The sequence below is a fragment of the Streptopelia decaocto genome (genome assembly GCF_964273445.1).
Source record: "Streptopelia decaocto genome assembly, chromosome: 12".
Lineage (NCBI taxonomy): Eukaryota > Metazoa > Chordata > Aves > Columbiformes > Columbidae > Streptopelia > Streptopelia decaocto.
Genome location: NC_138667.1, coordinates 12782347 through 12806165, shown reverse-complemented (window position 1 = coordinate 12806165; position 23819 = coordinate 12782347). Strand labels below are relative to the sequence as shown.

Genomic DNA, 23819 nt, shown 5'->3' with positions numbered 1-23819 from the left:
TCTAACATGTAGAAGCACACACATTGCATAGAACATGATGCAGGTTTTTGGAGGGTATCTAAGCTGGGGTCTTGATGGATCAGACAAATCTTACCTGACCAATAAACTCTTTCCATACAACTGACAAATATAATCAAAATCTCATACATGAGAAAGGTATTCAGTACTTCTGACTTATGAGATCTTAACCTGAAAGTTATTTGAAAAATAATCTTAACTTTGGTGACAAATGGGTGCTGAAATTGCATATCACTAATGCTTGTAAGAAACGGCATAGACCTGGTGGTTGGATTGTACAGCTGGAAATGATAATGTCCTACAAATTTCCTAATGGGTAAATATGGCGAATTCTGGTACAAACATTTGGTAGGTGTGTTGTTTCTGATGTGTCTGTGATATAAATAAGGATAAACTCTGCTCAAATCAGTGGACTTACACCAGGAACATGTGGAAGTGAACTTGGTTCATTTTTTTCTGTGCTTAAATTGTTCCACAGATTTTAATTACTCAATACTGCCCTTGCATGAGGAACAGCTAGGCATCATGGAAACACTATGGAACCTCTTTTGCAATCATGTTATTTTGTTTCCTACAGGTAAAAAACAACAACAAAATATATTTATGTAGGTAGGACCTTACAGAGTAATTATCTTCACTTTTATTTAAGAACCTCTAAGAGTTTTCAAACTATCAAAGTTGAAACATGGCATGCAATATGCAAGACCCTAAGTATTTATACATTTAATATAGCTAAGTTGAATTCCTTCCTCTGCTGTAAATGAAGTTGAGCAGAGGCTAAAGGCTTTAGACTTTCAAATCATGAAACTTTCAAAGATCAAACATTGCACATACAATTGATTAAATTGCTGCACTGAGCACAGATTAATACTGTCAGTAAAACTGAAGTGATGATAATTGGAGTACTGAAGAAGGTTTACTCTAATATTCACTCTGCCAAACACCAAAGCACTTGATTTACATCCTCTGCATATATTTTATAAAGTACCTAAAGAAGAACATACAATTCTGCTTTCAGGAATGTGAAAGTTAGGAAGATAGAAGACTATAGAGAATGATTTTTAGACATTTTCAAGTAGCTGTTAGTGATAAAATGCAGGTGAACTTGATCTCCAGATGCAATGCTGTAGGGAGGCAGGTGAATATATTCCCAGGGAATATTGGTTTAAGAAGATGTGGAAGTGACACTGGGGGGTTTTAAACTGTAAGAGTCCCAAAATTGGTTTGGCACTGCAAGAAGACAACTGAAGGCAGCACCAGTCATGGACCCATGATATGGGAAAGGGGCTGGGGTTTATAATCAGTTGTCAACCCGGTATGAATATATTTAGCGTTTCTGTGGCAAGATAGATAGTAACTGAATTGCTGACTTAGTATTTAATTATTAAGTAGAAACTGAATAGCTGATTTATCATTAACATATTTAGTGAATTGCTGAAGGCCATAGGATAAACAATACAATAATGTTTCGGGTAAGGCAGAGTGAGAGTGAAGTGGTTGGTTCTCTCTGGGCTGGTTTCAGAAGGTGACTTCCCAGTAGGAAAGCTGCAGGACAAGGACAGACTGACTGATTATCTTTGGGTTGGTTTTGGAACTGGCTCTCCACAGGGATGAAGAACAGTCTGTCTGCACAGAATGTGAAGTACAAAAAGACATAGCTCATGGAAACCTTAAGATGTATTAAGGTAACTTTGAGAAGTGCAACCTGCAAAAGATGCTGCAGTATTGATGATCCTAGTTCTGAGAATCAGAGGTGAACATTGTTCTGTGGGGCACCTGGACATGCCAGACAAAACACTGCACTGTGAGTGTGGATTGCATGGATGAACGGAGGGAACTCCAACCTTTGCAGACTGGGAGAAGTCAAGGATTTGGGGGGATTTGTCATGGTTATAACATCGTGCCTGGAATAGTCATGGTACCTGTATGCTGCTAAGTTTATCTTGATAATACACAGCTGACTTTAGACAAATATAACTGATGAAATTGTACACTTATTGCTAGACTCGTTATCACAGTTGGAAGGTATAGGCTGTCACAGCCTCAGTTTTTACAGGGTAATGCTCCTTACATGTTTGCTTTCCCACTACTGTCAGAGAAAGTGATTAGGAGGAAAGACTGGGAGAGCTGGGTCTGTTCAGCCTGGAGAAGAGAAGGCTGAGAGGGGATCTTATTTATGCTGATAAGTTTCTGAAGGGCGGGTGTCAAGAGAATGGGGCCAGGCTATTTTCAGTGGTACCCAAAAATAGGATGAGGGGCAGCAAGCACAAACTGAAACACAGGAGGTTCAGTCTGCTTATGAGGAGAAACTTCTTTACTTTGAGGTGCCAGAGCACTGGAACAGGCTGCCCAGAGAGGTCATGGAGTCTCCTTCTCTGGAGACATTCAAACCCACCTGGACACCTTCCTGTGTGATCTGCTCTGGTGACCCTACTTTAGCAGGTGGGTTGGACTGGATGATCTCCAGAGGTCTCTTCCAACCCCAACCAATTCTGTGTTTTTGTGATTTATTTGCATATCCAAGTGAAAATGAATTTTAGTTAATAACACATGTAGGGACAATGATATTATAGCAATTGGTGGCTTTTCAATCTAGTAGAAAAAGCAGGCATGTTCTGTCAATTGTAATATGACAATGGGTATACTTGGAATGAAATCCAGGAGCACATTCATAGCTGTACCAGTAGTTGCAGATTGCCTCCTTCCTTTAGGTGCTTTATTTTTTTTTACCAAAGGTTTCATAGCTAATCCTTGTTTATTGAAAGAAAGCATCTTCTATCACAACTCATTTAAGCTTTCATCCTTTGAGATATATCACGCATATTCTGAAATACACAAAATCAATATGTAATGGGTGAAAGATTTGCTTGTGGTAAAAGGTCAAGAAAGGTAATTTTTCTTCTGGCTATTGACATAAACACTTGGAGGTGAAATATTTTTCAAGGTATTTTGTGTCACACTTGAAGACACATTGTGTAATATAATAATCAGTAAAGACCATGATGATAATAATTTCATTGTGTCTATATCAGTGATATGAACATTACTGATAAATTGTCCTTTGGCTGCTACAGGGTTGGTTAGCTGTGGTTACCAAACAGAATGGTTTATTCTGCAAGCATTTTCTATTTCTATCTAAAATTATAATGGTGAAAGCATTTTTAAAATTTGAAGTAGAAAGAGAAAGATAGAATGCATTTTTCCAACTGATAAGACTCAGTGCAGAAACATGTTTTAAGTTTTGCTCCAAGCAAAAAACAATCTCATAGGTACTTTTTTTTTTAACCTGTGGGAAAGCCAATGTCAGATATTCACTGTGCTTGAGAAACTTTGGTTCTCTGAAGGTATGCTGTGAGATTTGAGGTACATAGTAATTGTGGAATAAATCATAAAGGAAGGTGATTGATGTGTAGAGAACACTGACCAGCTGCAGAAAGGACTGAGGGTTTTAAGAAGTGCTGTTAGGTGAAGGTAGTGACAGTGTATCCACATTTGTGGAGACACGGAGGAATTCTACAAAAAGCTTTGCTGTGTTCTGCAGAAAAGTATCTCAAAAAAATCCTCCCCAAACCTTATGTTTTTTAGTGGCCATTACTTCATTCTTAGACTTGCCTACCTTTAAACACAGGAAATCAGAATAAGTTAATTATATTTGTATGGTGTGTGGTCTGTGTTGGTTGGTTGGTGTTGTGTTTTTTGTTTTTGTGTTGTTGTTTTTTATTATTATTTATTTGTAACCACAGGAAGCTGTACAGTGCTCTAAATCGCAAGGGTTAATATGACACTATTAGTCTGACATGGGTGTTAAAGCCATAATAATGCTGCTGTTGGTCCTGTAACTATGAAAAAGTGCATTAGGAATTGACTGGATATTGTTTCCTTATGGAAAACTATGTAGTGAAAATTTACTGATGAATATTTCACTAAGAAAACCTGTATTGTTTCTTTATAATATCCTGAGCTTTATAGCATAATTTTATGTCTCTTTTTTTTTTTTTTTTTTTTTTTTTTCCCTTAAGATGCCACCTCTACAAAACAATTATCTCTAGAAACCATTCAAGGCAGTTGTCATAGAATCATACAATAGCTTGGGTGGGAAAGGACCTTTAAAGGTCATCTCTAAACTGGAAGAGACTAAGCAAAGATATTAAACGATGCAGAAAATGCTGCTTGAATTATGCATTTCTAAAACAAAACAAAAAAATTACTTGGATATTTTGATACATATATAATGAAAAATCAAGTTACTTTATTATGTTCTATTTTGTAGATTTTTCCGAAAACGAAGTTGAGAACTAAGCTCCTGGTGCTGGCTGTAGGTCATTATTTAAGGATTGAAATGAGCTCTGGAAATCCATTGAGAATGTCTTGGCCAGAGAAGGTAAGAATTGGAGTGATTTTTTTAGCATTTTTTTATGTCTAGTTGGTGCTAAAGTGTGAAGGCACAATGGAATCAAGGCCATAAACACTTGATAGAAGGGTATTATAGTCTCACTCAGTGGTGATTTACAGAGACTATGCTATGGAGCATTTGGTCTTCAGTCAGCCATCAGCAGTTCATACTTTAAACTCCAGGTACGTGCAGAAAGCCAGGCAAGGACCCAGCCGTAACACAGTGATTTTTTGTGAGTTTATGACTTAAACTGCGGGGAAAAAATCTCTTTTTTTTTTTCTTGGAGCTAAAAACCTTGACCCTACCTCAGTGCAATTTTTTAAAAGGCAGCATGCATTCATTGCAATAGGTAGCATTTTTTAGACTGTTATGCAGATCATATAACCTACATTATAGTTGTATATAAATCAATATGCCTACCTAGTGCCCATCATATAGACAAACCATTAAAATGGTCCTATCCTTAGCCAGATTAAACATTTTCTGACATTTATTGTAACAGTTATGAATGACCACATTGCAGTTATCCTAAGACAGATTTCTTTTTTTAATATAGAAAACAGTTTTGAGAGAAAATGGTAAGCAGTGTACTGGAAGAGATGTTTTTATGAAATATCATAAGGTAACTTTTCAATACAGTCCCACCTCTCAGAGCAGGGGGAGAGCAGACCAAATTCAGTCCTGCTGGCTGTCAGGAGATTGACTGCAAGGAGAAGATTGTTTATCTGTAGGCTGAGATTCAATCTCATCTAACTCCGGACTTCTGTAGAACAGATAACTGTATCTTAGCCAGATTTCTTTTGAACTTGTGCAAGACAAATAGGCACTTCTAAGTTGTGATTCATCAGATTTGGGTTAGTTTGTTTTTCAGGAAAAGATTAGGTGACTGTTGTAGCATTCTGAGCTGGGCGAATTGACAGATTTTTTCTGCCAGGAAGCATATATTTTGAACTGTGTTCTTCTGTGAGAATTTTTGATGAATAATTTGAGTTTTAGCAACATACTACCCTCTTCCTGTTTGAACTAGAACTTTCCAAGTGGGCTAACCGTTTGAATCTGTAATAGTATGTCTTAGGAATAACCTGTATTGGAGAATTGTGTGCTTAAAATCTATGAATATGATTGCAATCACATTAAAACTTCCCCCCTTTACTGAAACTAGGAAACCTGATGAAAGCATAAGATGAACAGAAATTATGTTCAAGGTGAAGCTAAAAGATAATTACTTATTAGCAATTTAAAACATTCAGTTGATTACCTGAGATCTGTTGATCGTAAGTCTGTTATATTACCAAAGCGGTTCCTCTCATACTATTTCTCTTTTTCTTCAGTGCTGGTTACATAAGAGTTGTTAAATTATCTCAAGCTTTCCTGTAAATAGACTTGACGTCCAGAGTATTTTCATGTTACTGGTTTTGGCTGGTATAGAGTTAATTTTTGTCATAGTGGAACGTGTCATATCTTCAGGTCATCATATCATTCAATGTCTTTGGATAAGACCTCAATATATAACCAGTGTACTGATGCCCAGATTTAAATTAATTTACCTTGTGATTCCTGCTAACTTCTGGATGATTCTTATTGAATTCGGTGAACTTTGTTTTTCTCTGATAGCTTGTGCAGTAAAAAATTATCAACAACAATGTACCAGTTTCAGTTTAGTGCATTGTTAGCTATTTTTCAAGATCATAGGTTAGGACAGAAAGAGATGGTATTAGTATATCCACACTGTCCCTGAAGAAATACCTGGGAACATGTTGTGAACTTAAATACATTACATCAAATGAAATAAAAAGGCATATGAGTGCTGAAAGTTTTCCGTTTTCCTTCTGTCCTGCTGTGCACACTATTGCAGCGCTGCAGCTCCCGTCCGGCCTGGGGTTCTGTGTGCCAGATACACAGACCCAAGGGGAGCTGATGCAGCAGAGAGTGTCGGGGTGCCCGTGTGTCTGCTCGCAGGTGCAGCTGGGCACAGCGTCCCCTCTGCTGGATCCAGGCCCAGGGGGCTGGGGAAAGGGAGCTCTCCTCCCTGCAGCTGCACAGCTGTGCTGTTCCTGTTGAGTCTGTATCAGCTCCTGCCATTGAAATTTTACAGAAGACATACCTGGTCTGCTATTGCAAATATCAGCTCTTATCCTTATTTTTGTTCACCCTCAACTTTTTTTCCCATCTTTGTTTACATATTGTCTCATTGTACATATTTGTCAATTTTGCCCATGGCTCAAGACCAGAATTGAGTCTTACTATTGCTTCTCTGCAATATGTCATGCAAAGATATGCCATATAGATTAATATATACACCAACTCAATTATGTTTATCATTTCACTTTTCCTAACCAGGATAACGCATTGTGATCTCCTTAGAATTTTTCTGTTTCTGAGCTGAATATATTAGGAAAGAATGACCAAACGCTCATGTCTGTATCACTGATTTCTGACCATTACCAGATGCGTGAGAGCTAGAGAAATGTTTCCTGGTGAGCAGACAAGAGAGTTGAGAGGAGTTTAATTAACCAGCTTGAAGAAACTGCCAGAGGAGAAAATATATCTTGTGGCAGATAGAAAGTGAGCAAGATCAATTTGTTTGTACTGGCAATATCACCCACAGAGTATCACTGACAGGGAAAAGGGCCACCCTCATACTGAGAAGATCTGTAAGTGGAGAGACCAAGATCACATGTATAGTACAGAGAAGAGTGTTCACTTAAAACTGCAATGTTTTTGTGACCTTTAACAAAATCTCAAGCCCTTCTAAGGTTTTTATATCACTGATGATGCTTCTGGGTTGGTTAAAAAAGTGGTAGGAGCAAGGAAGCTCTGGCAATCTAATTTCTTGTTCATATGAAAATATTATCATTGAAAAAGGAGGATTTGGGAAGTTTAAATAAAGAAAATGAAAAATAATACACTAAATTAATCCAGGAAATTAACTGATTACAGAGGTATACAGCACTGTCAAATATAGCTTAAATATTTTTTTTCTATAAAAGACAGAGTTATGTTTATCAGTATTATTTATTCTAGTAAAATGTACTATAGATACCTGCATCCAGTGCAAAACTGGACTTTGTTTTTGCAGTTTCTGGTAGGTCTGAAGCAAAGCATCTATTTACTCACTAGGATTAATATTAAAGATCTGAAACACATTGAGCTGTTTATGTAGATATTTTTAATTAGGTAACTGGTTGGTTAAAAATTGACCAGAGAAGGCTTTTATTTGGGGAACTTATTGATCTATTCTTCATTCCCTGTCCAACACCTAAAGCGGGTGATTAATAATAGGAGTCTCAGACTAAATATTTTGAGGAAAGGGAGAAAAACAAATAAACAAAGCAAACAAGCAAAACCTCCCACATTTTCAGCAGCGAAACAAGCCAGTTCCTGACAGCCAGTAGGTGTCATTCTATCTCTATTTTAATGCCAGTTCCTATTTTTCCAAAGCACAAATTGCAGGTGGGAGTGGAGGGAACCATTTGTGTTTCACTTTCTCTGATTAATGCATAAGTTTATATATTTCTTTTCAGTAATATAAGGTGTCAGAGTGTGAAATTGCAACTTTTTGATGCAACTGAGGCTGATAAGCTGTTATCTTTGTCACTCACCCATTAATACCATATTTATTTATTTGTACAAGGGATTTGTAAGCTTTGCGCTCTGCATGGTTTTCTTTCCTTTCTTTTACAATTGACAATTTTCTTTCTGAGCAGGTTTGCTAGATGCTGTTCGTGTAGTTCTTTCCTATCGGTTCTCAGGACGTCAAGGGCACATACAAGAAGAGGGTTGTAACCCTGGAGAGAGACATGGACTGCTGCCCGGAGTCGCACAGGAGAACGGTCTCACACCACATGGAAAGAGAGGTTTGATACTTGTTTTCGGAATAGCCATGTTGTTAACCAGAACCCAAACACAGAGCCCTGCTGCCAAATGTAGCAAATACAAAGTATTTTATCTACAATAAGGATTTTGCAGTCTTGCTAAGCAATTTTAAATCAGTAAATTCATTTCTGTCCACAAATACACAGTGACTGTCTTGAGGATAGTGTGGGAAGAGGGGAAAACATTGAGCCTATGAGCAGACCGAATTGCACTACCTTTTTAATGCTCTCACAACAGCATGTTCTGCTGAAAGTAGGAGGAAACCAGACAAGCAATTCATTCTGCTGCTGGAGTAGTTCAGGAGCCAGGACCATCAAGCTGACAGTTTTAAAAATAGTGAACTATTACTTTTGCTCTTTGGCAGCCATTGTTTTAGCTGGTCCTGTTCTGTCACAGAGAGACCACATGTGTTTTGTTGGCCATTGAGCTGAGGCAGATGCTCTCCAAAGTGCATTAACTATGCTTTGGCACAGAACTCATGATCCATGGTCCTAAATGAGCAGTGAGGATAGCCCTTGCTGTGTTGGAGAGAAAATACCTGATTTTCTGCAGAATCAATAACAAGCATATGAACAGATGGAAGACAGGCCTAACAGGTAAACTGTAAGATGGGAGAATCTTAATTAGTTTTACAAAAGTAAAGTTTTAAATGAGGATGGAAGGATACAGGAAATAAAACATCCTCCTGAAGATACATTATTTAAAGACTTTGTGTCACCTGTTCTTTAAGGGCTTACAATGTACATTACCTCTGAACCCAAAATGTTAGGCTTAATGGCAGTTTTAGTTATCCTGGCTTGGGTCTTAGCAATGCTATTTCAGTTTCTCTCCTTGTAGTCATCCGTGTGTAATCAGGTGGGTTCTGGGGATGGCATGAATTAATCTTCTGGTGCTCAGAAGGAATCCAATGCTCTGTGTGCATTCAGGGTGATATATGCAGGGAAGAGCAGTTAAACTGCTGGTCTGGCTGTTCCTATTGCACTTGGGGCTCTAAGACAACCCATGCTAGTTTCCTATGTACGTTAATACCACACTAATATCACACCAGTACTACACCCTTACTGGAAAGAATTCGAGTTGCATTTCCTCTGGATCTTGGAGCTGTGATCTTAGATAATTTTTCATTATTATGAACTACCATTTCAAGCAAATCAGGAATTAAAGCTATTAGGAATGGGGATACAGGGTGCAATAACCACAAGTGTTCATGCTACCGTCTGTCTTATTAGCATATTAATTACATTAATGGCAAAAAATCACCATAAAGTGCTACTTCAGTCACAGAAGGAAAAAGAGCAACAAATCCATGGTCAGCAAGTGTTACAATAACAAGGAAAAGAGCGACCGATAATGTTTTTACAGGGACTGACCAGCAAAATGTCTGTCTGCTGAAGAATATGACAGTCTTGGTACTGTTTGCATAGCTGAGCAAATCAGTTATATAAGTAAGCTAAGTAAATACTACTCACTTCTCTCTGTCTAAAGAAGAACAAACAAATAAAGGAACTAAGTGTGATGGGGAAATTAAAGTGGACTGAAGAAATTAAAGATACTATGAATAGAAGCAATCCAGTGCTAGTCAGTTTAAACGTATCTTGTACAGCTACAAGGAAGAACATGGAAACAATTCACTCACAACCAGACAAGGAAATAAGAAAAAGAGTCAGGAAATAGGGGTTGTGGCAAAGGGTCTAAAGAACCAAAGATGTTAAAGCTCAGCTGGTTGCACAGAGGGCACAGCTGTTGTTGTTTTGTGGTATGCATCTGTATATGTTCTGCTGAATTCTGGGCATTTTTACTCACATCACCAAAAATAATGAAATTGCATTTTACCTTTTAAGCTGTGACTCACTTCACGGAAGGGTCATTGCCCAGACAGTCTGAATGTGCCCAGCAGACAGAGAATACTAAAAGCGAATAGAAATTTACTTCATGTCATGACAAAGGAAAATATGAAGATCTCAGCTTCTCAGTGAGATGCTAACAAGGATCCTTTCAGTCTGTGCCAAAAGAACATTATTCAAAATCTACACTAGGATGCGATTTGTGACTGACAAAATCTTTAGTACTGAGTATATCTATTCATTGGCTGGTATATGCTGTATCCTATTGCTGCATGAATTTTAAAAAACGACTGCAAGAGAAAAAGGTTGAGAATAGAAAGGAAAGGCCTGCAAGGTGCAAGGCAAAGAAGGGCAGCCTGTAATAATTTCCAGATTCCTCCTCTTTTCACCCCCAGGAATCATGCCATGAAACAGTGAGTTTGTGTGCAGACTCAGAGGGAAGGGGAGACATGCAGGTATTTTTGCTTTAATCTGTCACGTAACTCCATTAAAAAGACAGGATAAATTGGTTTCTCAGAAACTGGCACAGTCTCACTGTGATGGTGTCAGAGAAGTCTTTAGTGAAAAATATAAGAACTAGGTGCTTAGGGAGAGGATGACTGCTCAGCTGCTTTTTCACAAACTTGTGAGGCTGGCAGCACAGCAGGCCCCGTCCTCTTCACATTGCACCTCCTGCATTTCCCCGTTCCTGCAAGGACCATCAGGACATCGGTGTTAAAGATGTGTCTGCTCCACATACCTGTGGCTCAGCTCACTCTGAAACACTTAAAAGGAAAGAAAAAGCAATGTGCATTAGACTGCCTCAAAAAGCTTTTTTCCTGCAGAATCTGCTGCACGAGGTTTGTTTTTACTTGTGAGGAGGGGCCCCAGGGATAGAAAGAGGTGAACTGGAGGTGCTGCTGCTCCTCTTACCCCTTTCTCTCTTGGTGTTTTCATTGAACTTATACTGAAGTGGATTTCCCAGGTGTTCCGATATGCCCAGCTTGTTCTCTTCTGTACATATAGAAGAGTATGAATATTTCTACCTATTAATATATCCCACTATGTATGTGCTTCAATAATTGTGTCCAATGATTCTACTATAGAAAAAAATGAATTAGTGCCTTCATTTGTGTTGTGAATATGTTCCATCTTTTCCCTCAGCTCTTACTGCTGTAATTAGTTCACATAGACCATTTGCAAATTTGAAATTATATTTTATGATTCTTTCTTTGCTTTATCTTTCTATGCATTTAGGCAGGAAACATCTGTCATCAACTGTGGATAAAGCTTTTACATTTAGATCAACCCATCTTACTGTGCACTGTGGTACATAGGTATCTTAAAGTTGCAGATGCTTTGTGGTTTGTAGGTCTTACTCCTCCAAAGCTGGTGCTTTCTGAAAGCTCAGAGAATTAGCCTCTACTCGTCTCTTTTCCTATCTTTCTGGCTGCACTGTAGAATGCTTTAATATTTATAAAAATGCCTTGATGTGGGCATTTCATTATTTTACATGTACCACACAATCCAAGTAATCTTTCCATTCACCTCTCCACCCCACTTTCCCATTCCCTCTTGTTTGATTCAACTGGTGTGATTAGACTTGTGTTATGGAAAAATCAAAGTGATCAGCTGAAAGGTCATTATATCAGATGAAGATCTTGTCCTTTCTAAAGTGTTTGTTTTCAGTTCAACATAGGTGTGATATGTTGTACTTCACATTAAAACTTCTTCTTCATATCAGTAAGCCTGAGTCACTATTGTACGTGTCCAGTGGTGACACAGTAGATTGCTACGAGGGACAGATTCCTAATTCCAGTTTACTTGGTCAAAGTCAAAACCAGGTGCTGCATGTTGACTACCACTAGTTTGGAGGTTTTTTGTTTGGTGGGTTTGTCTGTTGGTTTGTTTTCCATTCCAAGATGATATATTTGGAATAATTGGCCTTTTCTGCAAACAATACTTGTCGTGCTGCCTAGCTTCTGCTGGTCTTATGTAACTTTTTACCAAATGCACATAACCAAAAAAGGGATTTACTAACAATTTAATGTTTTAGTATTTACTTTATTATTGTTTCTTAGCAGTCAAGGAAATTTTATGTGTTTCTTTGTGTAGTGTTTATCTTTTCTTGATACAGTAGAATGATAATTTCAATAGGCAAAAAGCATATGATTTGTGAAATAAGTAATTTTGCAATACTTCTAAAATTGTTGTGCTTAGTTCATTGGGAAAATATTGAAAATAAGCATTTGAGCCAGTGGGGGTTTATTTATTAAATAATTTTAAAGCTGACTGGTAATCTATTAGCTACATTGTACAGGATATATAGCTAAAATGTCAGTAGCAATAAATAGGTTTTATTTTGCCTGTTTCTTTTATGAGGAGAAATGCAGTAGCTTTCTGAGGTTCTTTCATTTTTTAGCTGTCTCTCTTGCCATGTATCACTAACTTGAAGAAATTATACCAGTCACATGCTTAGCTAAAAAAAACCCAACATATAAAATTAGCTGGATTAGCTGTCTGCTGGTCTAGGTCGCAGGCTGGTTGTGGATATAAGAGCATTCTGTATATAATAAAATACCTGTAAAGGACCAGTAGCTATTAAAAGTGACTCTGCTTGGAATAAGCTGTTGCTTAGGTCACACTTGAGATGATAAATATTCATGTAATTAGGTTATATGCAGCTACACAGAATACAATAGGGCCAATCACCATAAGTGATTGGAGTGTTTTCATCAAATTCAGTGATAAATGTGACAAAGAATATTGTCAGGAGGATTGTATTCTTTGAATATCCCATGGTAGTTGTTAAGAGTGGCAGTTCAGACTGTTGGGATCACATAAATCTGTTTGCCAAACCCTTGCTTTCCTCTTGGCTTTTGTATAGTATAGTAGTCCTTGGCAAAGCATGGGTCAAGTTGCTGCCATTCAGCAGCTTTTTACATCCTTTTGGTGTTAGAAAAGATATCTGCACATGGTACAATATAATAGAGCACTAATCTGCTTTTACAGTTTTCATTATAGAAACAGGTCAGATAAATTAATCACAACTTTTCCCTGTGCACACAGTGATGCTACCTGTATTCCTCCCCTTTCTTCCCTTTTTTTGTAAAGGTTATGGCATTAGTGCTAGCAGCTTGCCTAAGTTCCATTTTAAATTATTACTTTCTACTTCTTAAATTACTTCTGAAATTCCAGCAGGACTCAGCACTCATCTTCATATCTATTCCTGAACCACTGGTTTCTGATGTATAGGTTACAAAATACAACATTCTTATTCACCACATGTATTCATTTATCTTACACTGCATTCCAGTAGTTTAAGCCGCAAGCTTAGCTCTGCAGGCAAGATACCATGCAGGGAGATGGCCAGTCCCATGAGGCTCTCCCTGCATTGACATTGTCTGCGGAAAAGCCTGATGTTCAGCACTTAGAGTGACAGGAAGTTTTGCCTAAAACAGCTCATTTGCTCATCAGCTTGCAATGCAAAATTGCAAGTATTTTATAGTAGAAAAAATCCTGAGCAAGGAGATTTGGTAGACATGTATAAACATGCCTAAAATACAGTAAAAATGAAATACTTTGTATAAATATACAGCTGTTCCTTCTTGGGATGAAGAGGAGAGTGTTCTTTCAAAGGCCGCAAGTGCACATTACTGCAGGAGTTACTGCATCATTGCTTGTGTTACGGCTGTGTTAAACTCTGCTAGAATGTGTAAAAGAGCACCTGAGAATATGGGACCTGGATTTTATTACCCTCTTGGTCCCTGTTTTCTAGACAGCAATGTTGTGTTACAAGAAGCAGCGAATGAGATGTGTTGGTTACCTGTGTGCAGTCAGGAACCAGACTCAGGGCAGGAGCGGTTGGGCCGCAGTGCTGCCCTGCACGTGTTGTCCTGTCACCAAAGGCAGCCGAGCTGTGGCAGTCGAAGGCTGTTTACAGTGCTCTAACAGATAAATAATCCAACACAATCAGGAGGGCAAAAAAGTATTGTGTTTCAAACACATCATGACTGAGACGCTTTGCCCGTGAAGTGCAAGAGGATGAGGGCTGTGATCTGAGCAGGAACGTGAAGGAATTGGTAACGGGATAGCAAAGGAGTTTTTGAACAGAGCAGGCGATGCCGGAGCACCTGTGCCTGCTCGGGCAGACTTGCCATCATTGCGGGGAGTGGGGGATCAGATGGGTCACCTCTGAAAGGCTTGAGGAGGGAACATATGTGACTGGTTGTGATTACCTTCAGCACATACAGCATTTATAAAAACCATGACAGAAATTATGTTTTGGTATACTCGACATGTATAAGAACAATTTAAAGAAGTTTCTCATCAGAGACAATGAAAAATGTTAAATGATAGAGAAATTTTTCATATTCACCTATCCAGAGGCAGTAATACCTTTCAATTTCTCTTGTTCTGTTACATGGGAACATGAAGAAATTCTAGTTTCTGCTTCAAGGAGAGAGACTGTTGACTTGAATGAAATCTTTAGATACTTTTATAGAGAAATTTCCATCTGCAACTGTGTTGATTTCAAATTAGAATCAGATTCTAGCTTTTTTCATTGTTTTCTGCTCTCGGAAGTGTGAATGAATTTAAAATCTCCAGCGATTATTTCTTCTCATCTAGTGCTTGTTTATTTTCTTAAAGGCAAAGCAGAATGAGAAACTGTGCAATACATCAGCATGCATATTTAATTCGAAGAGGACTTGCTCCTGCTTGGCTAAAACTAATAGAGCACAGAATATACTGAGAGAAGATGTCTTTCTGTATTGTTCTCATGTGGAGTTTTCATTAAGATTTAATCAAAAATCCATTAGAATCCTACCTATTTCATCCTCAGTAACTGCAAGAAGAAAGAAAGAGTTTATTAAGGTCTTTACTCTTTTTTTTACTCTTTCTTGAATGACTTGATTGACTAGTTTTGTTATATTTTACCTTGTTTTAACTACATTTGTATTTTTTTTGCAATTACATGTGTAATTATTTTTTAGATAATCTTGAAAATGAGGAAGCTGAGGTTCTTGGGCAGATAATTTGATTTTAGAATGGAAACTCAACCATCCATTGTCACCTAATGTTATTTCAAGCCTATGGAATCCAGTTCATAGAGAAAAGGGTAAGTCTGAGTGTTTGGGAATGTTTCTTACATGGCAGGCTTTACAGCACTACACAGAATTAGAAAACCCAGCAACATCTGTGTAATGAGAATACCATAGAATTTGGCTAGATAATGATGAATAAATCATAAATAATAAAGATTAATATGCAGGGCATTTCCATCTCTAAAACAGGCATGTAATGTCTTTGCAAAGCCGGACAAAAGTAGATGTGTTTAAGACATGAAAATATGGTGTGGTTAAGATGTCAAGTTCTTCATCGTACCTGTTTTATGGTATCTGAAAGTTCAGATGTCTAAGTGGAGAACTGAGAATGAGGAGTTTAGTCTTGTCATCCAACAGCAGAAGAAAGTGGCTGATTTTTAGGGCTATTGATCATCTGCTGGGCTTTTTTGAAGTGATATTTTCTATGCTAGTTTGAAAATTGGTCAGCTGTATCTAACTCATTTTTCTGTCAAACTGTCATTAGGTCTCTATATAGACCAATAGTTTAAAATTCACATAGGCAGATGAAAGTAGTGCATAAGTAAACATGAATTCAAATTGTCGAAAGTGTTATTGGACACAATAAGAGTATGTCAGATGGAAAGAAGGGGCTATTTGTCCAGGAATAATGAAATCTTTCAGCACTATTTCAGAGTACATAAATTAGTTATCTGTGGACACACTTTCATGGACATATTTTCAAAAGGAATTAAATAACGATTTTCTCCCATTTTTAATGCACTGTTTTCAAAATAAAACATCAAGTGTGCAAACAGATTAACGAAGATGAAAAAAATATTTTAAATCTGCTATAAGAAGAAGAGAAAATAATTCATGTTTCCCGTTTCTTCAAATGAAAAGATTTTTAAAGACATCTTGTTGCTTTCTTTTTTTTTAATTGGACCTTCCTATTCACTAGCAACTGTACTAGCCAGTTAGCCACTGTGATTGCCGTTTACTACTCCATCTAGAACCTTTACTGATATTAGAAAAATAAGATGATATGTCCTGTCTCTCCAAAAACACGTTATCTCTGAATTTTTTGTTTGTAAGTCAGAGAGGGGTCATTTAATGCCAGATTAATGTGGTCGATAGTTTTATTTTGTATAAAACAGAAAGATAAACTTTCCTAAGTGCAATGGAAAGATCTCATGGACTCAGTGAGCACAGGACTAGAATATTATTTATCTGGTTCCTGTGGGGTTTGATCAGCAAAAATTGGTTGGATGTGCTTCCATTTGCTTGCCTGTTACTATCTAGGAATGGCTAGGTACCCTTCCCAGAAAGTCAGGTCTGGCCATTGGAGCTCTCAGAAGAGAGCAAACAGTTTTTGTGAATGGAAGCTTTGCACATCACGGATGTTGCCTCCTACTCCCAGCAGCTGAATGAAAATCCCTTTGCTCTCTCTCTTCTTCTGCTCTGGTAGATTAACTTAAGTGATTACTCACTTGTGGTTGTATCACTTTGTTGAACACTAGAAGACTAAACATATATGTCTAAACTCTTTTTTGAATGAAAGATCTTGCTAGGAGAAAAAGTCTGGAGACAAGTAATGCCAAAAGCATCTTGATTTTCCTGTGCTAGATTTGAGGCTTATATTTTGGGAGAGGATGATTATTTACTGTGATCTGGAGAGGGATGATTAGTTCAAACAGAGGACACCAGCTAATACTGGGAATAATTGAAGATCATTCTCTTGTATGTTTTCAGTTACCCAGTCTTTATGAATGCCTGTTTAAGTAGGTCTGTGTTTCACTGGACACTGTGAACAGCTGCTGCTCTCTGATAATGGTGGCATCCTGATGAGAGCTAGCTGCGGTGATGTGTTGTGAGGGAAGGACAAGTAGGGGGAAACTCTCTTCATCATGTAGGTAGTTTTTAATGCCTGTAGCAATTAAAACTGCTTTAGTCCAAAGGTTAAAAAGAAGAAAAAAATATCCCAAACCTTTCAACTTCCCATCATAGCTTCAAGGGGCATAAATGCTAGAAGGCTCCTCTTGTTTCATGTAGAGGTTCTCACAACAGTCCTTGGGGTTTTGAAGTCTGATCTGGTTTAAGTCAAAAACGAAAGCTTTTAGTGCAGAAGAGGTAAGCAATACTGGGGCATATGTTAATATCCTGTGACTAGAGTGCTAAATGGGTTATGGTTTTGGCATGTTTAGATATGGCAGACATTTAAGAAATACACACTGCCGAGGTCTAATTATTGCAAAGTAATTACAGCTGTTGAAGTTGAAGCTCAGAAAGTGTGAAGTGTATTCAAAAAAGGCAATTCCCTGGAGACATGATTAGCTCACAGTCACCAACCACCCTTACAGTTCTGCTTGGAATTTTCTCCTGAAAGAAAGAAGACAGGATTGACAACCACTGGTTTCATCTGAGCTCGAAATTGTCACAGGCTGATTCACCTGAGTAGTAAGCTGACCAACTAGTCAAGAATAGGGCCTATTGCATACAAAATTATAGAGAAACATTAGCTATTTACCTGGAAAATGGGATATAGTACTCTGCAGTGCTGTGTACAGAAATGTACATCAGTGATTGTGTTCACTCCCTGGCTTTCAAAACACAAGAGCGAAAGACTTTTAATGCAAGCTTGTGTTTCTGCATCTGTGAACTTGATATTGACCTCTCTTTGTGCATAATACTCTTGTGTAGATGCTTGTTATCCCTGTTTACTGGAGTTTGCAAGCACTCATTTTTTAGGTTGTTTTTTTTTAAGTTGCAGTCTTTAGGCATACAGCAAAAGAATATTTAGGGTGAGGATAGAGCAGAAGTCTGGTATTCAACCTGTCAAACTTGTGCTCTTCAGACTTGTATAGTGACAGGAAGTTTCTGAGCTGAGAGCTTCCTATCATGGGGACAGTATGAAGGTCTGGTAGCACATTGGAAATGCTGATGATAAAGCCTTCACGTTCTGATAAGAAGTTATCCCGGCACAGTTACTAAGCATGTTCAGATCTTACCTACATCTTTCTCCTGGAGGTAAAAGACAAGATCTTGCAAGACAAGATTTGGGAGCAAGATGGGTCCATGGTGGTTAGACAAAAATAATTGAGGAATGTGGCAGGAAAGGATAATGATCTCCCATATCTGAATTAGAGTTCTCAGCTTTTCAAGATGTTTTCTATTGACAAAGATAGACAATCTCTCAGCCTTCAAAGCTTATTAGAAAAAGCCTTCGGGGCTTTTCCACTTGCTGCATAGTACTAATGTGTTTTAGAGTTGTTAAATATGTTAATTTTTAGTTATATTTGGGTTCTTGGAGTAGCCTGTACTTCCTAAAATGTGCAGAGGTGGAAGACAGTAAATAAATGCTTGTGCAAATCAGAAGACTTTATAAATAAGACAATTCAGGTTTAAATTCTATGCTAAGCTTTCTGTTGTGAGTGAATACTAGTGCAAAGCATACCATGGAACTGCACTCGGAATCAAATCCTGTCCTATGATCTGCCATATACATGAAGTGAGAACATGTATGCACTTCATAAATTTTGAAAGGATATACTAAGTGTGTGTGAATGCACTTAAAGTTGTGCATATCAACACGTGGTATGGTAAGCTTCTCCTCACATGCACGTTTGGCTATGTAGCTGAATACAAAAAGGAAAACATGGGGAGTTTGTGCCAAAGACCAAGAGTTGAAGCAAAGTTTGACTAGCCTTTTAGCTGTGTCTGAAGATAAGAATAAGGGTAAGCTCTGGAAATGCCAGTTTGCTGACTCAAGTTCAAAGCTTTTTTGAGTTACAGAAACAACATCTTACTCTGTGTTCAGAAAATATTTCTATATATAACTTTCTGTGAATATCCACTACAGTCTAGTCATTACCTACTGTAAAAGGGCCACTTTGGACTGTCTGAAGTTAATAAAAGATACATTAAACAACATATCAATTTCAGTCTGGGGAAAACTGGATTATCAGTCTTTTTTTTCTGTATTTTTTCCTTGTTTGATTGGGTAGCGAAGGTCTGAACCCAGCAGCTGCAGGAATGTTTCACTTGTATTGACAGCATTATTTTTTACGTGAAGGAGGTTGATGTCTTCTCTGGGGACTGGTTTTCATGAGATGCCATGTGTTTGTGATGCTGCAGTTAGATATTAAGACTCCTACCTCTCTATCTGTGCCTCTGGAAGAAGCATGTTAGGAAACAAAGACTGGAAAAAGCTTAATGGATCAATAAGTCATGTTGCCATTGCTGTTTCATAAAACTCTGATCAAGCTTTACAATAGCTAGGATATTTGTCTTCACTGCTTTACCTGGAAATCTATTCACGGATGTCGTTGTCCTGATGGCTGGAAACCTTCTAATTTCTAGTCTTAGAGGGTTCAGTTTTAGACATTTCTTCATCTACCTGCTTTAACATTTAACTTAAATTATTCTTTTAGATCCCTGGTGTCTATCCTGAAATGTGTTTATAGAGAACGGTCATATCCTCCAATGAGCTTTTCCAAGTTTCTTCTCATATAATAGTCTCTTTGTTCCTCTGTCACTTCTTTCTCTCTGCATGTTTCAGTCTCACATAACTTTTAAAAATAAGAATAGCCAGAGCTCTACTGAGCATTCCAGCTGTTTTGACAAATATTAATGTTTTCTAGTTTCCCCTGGGAATGCCTGGCTTTGATACTCTCTAGCTGCTCATTTACCTTTTTTGCATTTGCATTGCATTGGTGGCTTATCCTGTGACTGGTGACTAATATGCCCAAATTTCTTTTCTCTGTGGCATGTGCAATTGATGAGCTAATAGCTTCCAGCAAAATTTCCCGTTACTAGTCCTCTAGTGAGCTGAGACATATTGAGAGCTGAATCTGTAAGAGTTGGCTCTGTCATGTTAGTGACCTAGATAATGTTCCTAATTTTGCTTATAGCAACTTTGTGGAACTTCTCAGTTGTTGTATCTGTAAAGCTGGGGAAGGGGGGCTATAAATTGTCTGCTTTCTTAGCTGGGGATGAAGTTAGTGAATTGCATTGTAAAGGAGTAAACCAAGAGCTCATGATGTCCAGAGCTGCGACATAGTTAAAGAAAATTACTGCAAGAAGTGTCACACTCTCATATGCATGATATTAATAATTTGTACGAAGTGCGTGGTTCTTAGGAAACTTAGAGGTGCTACAAAGGAGGAATTGAAGGTGTATGAGGCGTCCCACAGAGGTGGTCACTTTCACTACCTTTACAAACAAGTCCCTGAGCATTTTCAGAGCTTCAAGGAAATTTTAGAGTTCTAATTACCACAGTTTATGAAGGCTTGTGATTGAGGACAAGATGTTTTTCATTTTGTGTCTATTTTCCAATGAAATGTGAAGAAGTAGAGATATTAGCCTCTGGGTACAGCCCTCAGTTGTTTGTTACAGTACCCTTTGAACTTGAGAATGAAAGAAAAGCTGAACTGATGAATATTAACGAGTTTGGCCTGTGCTCCTCTCAGATACAGGGAGACACAGCCACTGGAGTAGGAAAAAAGAGGCAGCTGGTGGGCAGGAACATAAAGGCAATGAAAAAATGAGATCTATGAAAATGTCCTCCTATATTTAAGTTAGGTTTTCAGGGATGTATCAGCAGGCACTTATCATACCAACGTCACCTTCAGCTGGGGCATCACTGTAAATTCAGTTGTGTTTCTACAAACTTCACCTAAGGCTTACGTGATCTTTTTATGAACTGAGAATTCCTCGTGCTGTGCTGCACTGATGACTGTGCCTGCCCTATAACTTATGAACACAAGGGACAACAATGATTGAACACTGTTTGTTTAACTTATTAGTAGTAGTTACCTTAATTCCCCAGAACATTACATCCTGCTACTTAGCAGGCGTTTGTACAGTGCTGTGTATTTAAAAGACCTTCAGGTTATAATTTCAACAATAAAGTGCACCGCCAAGGCAGAGGGGGGTAGTGATTGGCAACCAGTGTAAGATTCAAGTGGGTTTTGGTTTGTTTCGTATTAAAATATTCAAGGTTAGAACCATTTTATTTTTTCAAAGAGTAACAGAATATCTGAAGACTCTTCTGCAGGGAAGAGGATGTAGGAGGTGAAAGGCAGGTAATTGCAACCACTGAAGCTGGCTAGACTGTCGCAAATGGTGCTGTAATGTACCATGTAAACGATATTAAGTGGAAACGTTTTGAAGGGTTATTGGTTTTAATTCTCAAGCTCATCACTTTGATAAAACTAAGATATAAAGGCCTGTCTTGGGCAAGGAGTATATACTGTTCCTACGAGTCTGAAATGCTCTATGTAACTTTCCAATGCTGAAGCTCGATAACTGTGCTTTCATTGACATCTCCTGTCTATACAGAAATAAGCAGTCTACTCATTTTCTCTTCAGAATATGAAAGTTAGGCAAAAAGTTTTGTGACTAAAGAATTCTAATGGTATAATATTAAAATGCCATTAAAATTTGACTGGGTAAATATCTCAAAAAGCTTTATCTGCTATAAAGTTGTGATTGTGTTCTTTGTCTTTGGTTTAGTGTCACTACTTCTTCAGGCTGTCATTAATTACCTTCATAACTATTCCTTCCATTGCTTTTACAGCCAATTTAAAATTTCAATTCATAAAATTGTGAGACAGATGATTGCCCCTAATTTTGGTTCCACGTTCTCAAAGGTTTTTCAGATGAACTCACATGCTTCACAAACGTTGCACAGCTTTGGAATAAGTATCACTTTACACAATCTCATTTTTTCTCATTGTTTGGTTTTTTTTTTTTTTCCCATTTAGCTATTTGTAAATTCACTGATATCTGGAAGAATGAAGAAACCTGTGTGATCAAAGCAATGAGCAGTGCACCTGCATGTAGAACTCCAGCATGGTTATTTTTGTTAGACAGAAAATATTTACTAGGAATCAAAGCACTCTGCGTTAATAGACCTTGTGTCATTCAACAGTGTTGCACAGCAGACAAGATCTACATCCTGAATTTCCATGTGAAAGACTATATTAGATAGAAACTTGAAGACTTTACTGGCAGAAGCAGTGCAAAGAGCACATGGAGGCAGATTTCTCTTTCCCAGCACTATTTCCTTCTATGCAAGAGATTAGGACATGTAAGCCAGAGGTAGAAAATAATATTTTAGGAAGGACAGATCACAGTGGGGTTTAATTATTTTAATATTGATTGGATAACTGGTTACCTAAATATTTTGGTGGGAATATTTGTTTCTAAACAAGAAAGTTGTATTAGTAATCAATATACTGAGGAAAAATCAGAACCTGTTGCTTGATTCTTCATGGATGTTAAGGGTCTATGACACCTAATGCAATGATATGTGGAAATGCAGACTGCCTTTTAAATCCATGTGTGTATATGACACTTGAAAAACAGCCATGGGGAAGTTCCAGCTGAACAGTTTGTAAAACAAGGAGGGGAATTTAAGCACACTTTTAGATCAACATAGAAAACAATTTAATGTTTGTGTAATGCACTTGCATCATTGGTTTGTATAACCCGTTCCTTGGAGATGGTAGTATTTATTACTAAATGTGTGTATTACTATATACCCTATGTATAAATAAAATAAAGATTTTTATTTGTGCGTAGGTTGGACAACATCTGCTCCCTTTCAAATCCAAAAAATAACTCTGTGCCTAATAACTTCTCTAATTATTCCAAAGCTACTCACTGGCCTAATAAAATAATTCTGCTCTCACTCTAGATTATTTATTACGCTTATCTGTTTACATATTTATATAAAATTATTTTGGTTTCTTATTAGTTTTTTTTCTGGATTTGCTATCATGATTTTCCTAAGTGATATTCCCCGATATAAACCTACTTTCTTTATTTTCCAGAAGCTTCTAACAGGAATACAGTTAGTGCCAATTCTTCTTCCCCGCATCACAAAGTAGATGTTACCATTAGTTGGTTTCACTCTCTCAGCTGGAAACTAATTCACACTTCAGACATGGAGATGGAAGGAGTTCCCTAAATCCTTCATTACAAATTTCCTAAAGCAGCCATTTGTTTCAGATAAAGTACCTTTAGAAGTATGTCATGCAATAGGAATTTTTATTTTAAATATATGATGCTTTAGAAACTATTAAGACACTATTAGTAACAGGCAAACTTGCAGTTTGATGCCTTTCGATGAGATTAAATGTGGATTGTGTAAAATAAAATTTTAAAAGGCAATGAAATGAATCAATCTCTACATTTAAACAGTCATTAGAGAGGATATTCTTTAGGGTATTTTTAAGAGACTTGTATGAAATCTTATATGCTACTTAGAGATTATAGATGGCAGCATAAAGATCTGGATTGGAGAGAGTTATAACAGGTGATTTTATGGGAATGAAAGTTTACTCACTAAGTGCTGATAGTCAACGTGATAAATACGAAGATGGGAATGAATTATTTCTGGAGCACACCAACTGCCTTTTCATCAGAGTGATGTTTTTTTTATTTTTTATTTTTTTTTTTTTTAAATGTAGTATCCCTTGAGGCTTAGAAATGTCTATCTTCTTTGGCTTCAAGTTATGTTTGTTGTCTGACTTTAAGCAAAGGTTCTTAAGCTTATCGCAAATCAAGCTGAGTAGATCTCCCTTTTAGACGTGAATCTCTTGTATTCTGGGTTAGTGTCCTGCTACACAGGTTATACAGGCA

At 37.5% G+C, this 23819-nt stretch overlaps 1 long non-coding RNA gene across 1 annotated transcript; it reads left to right on the top strand.

Annotated features, from left to right (window-relative positions):
• The first annotated feature begins 4352 nt into the window (after nt 1-4352).
• LOC309445176 lies at nt 4353-22593 on the top strand. The gene is made up of 3 exons (XR_014185246.1): nt 4353-4399; nt 8119-8268; nt 21938-22593. It is a non-coding gene; the product is annotated as an uncharacterized lncRNA (long non-coding RNA).
• Nucleotides 22594-23819: the final 1226 nt, after the last annotated feature.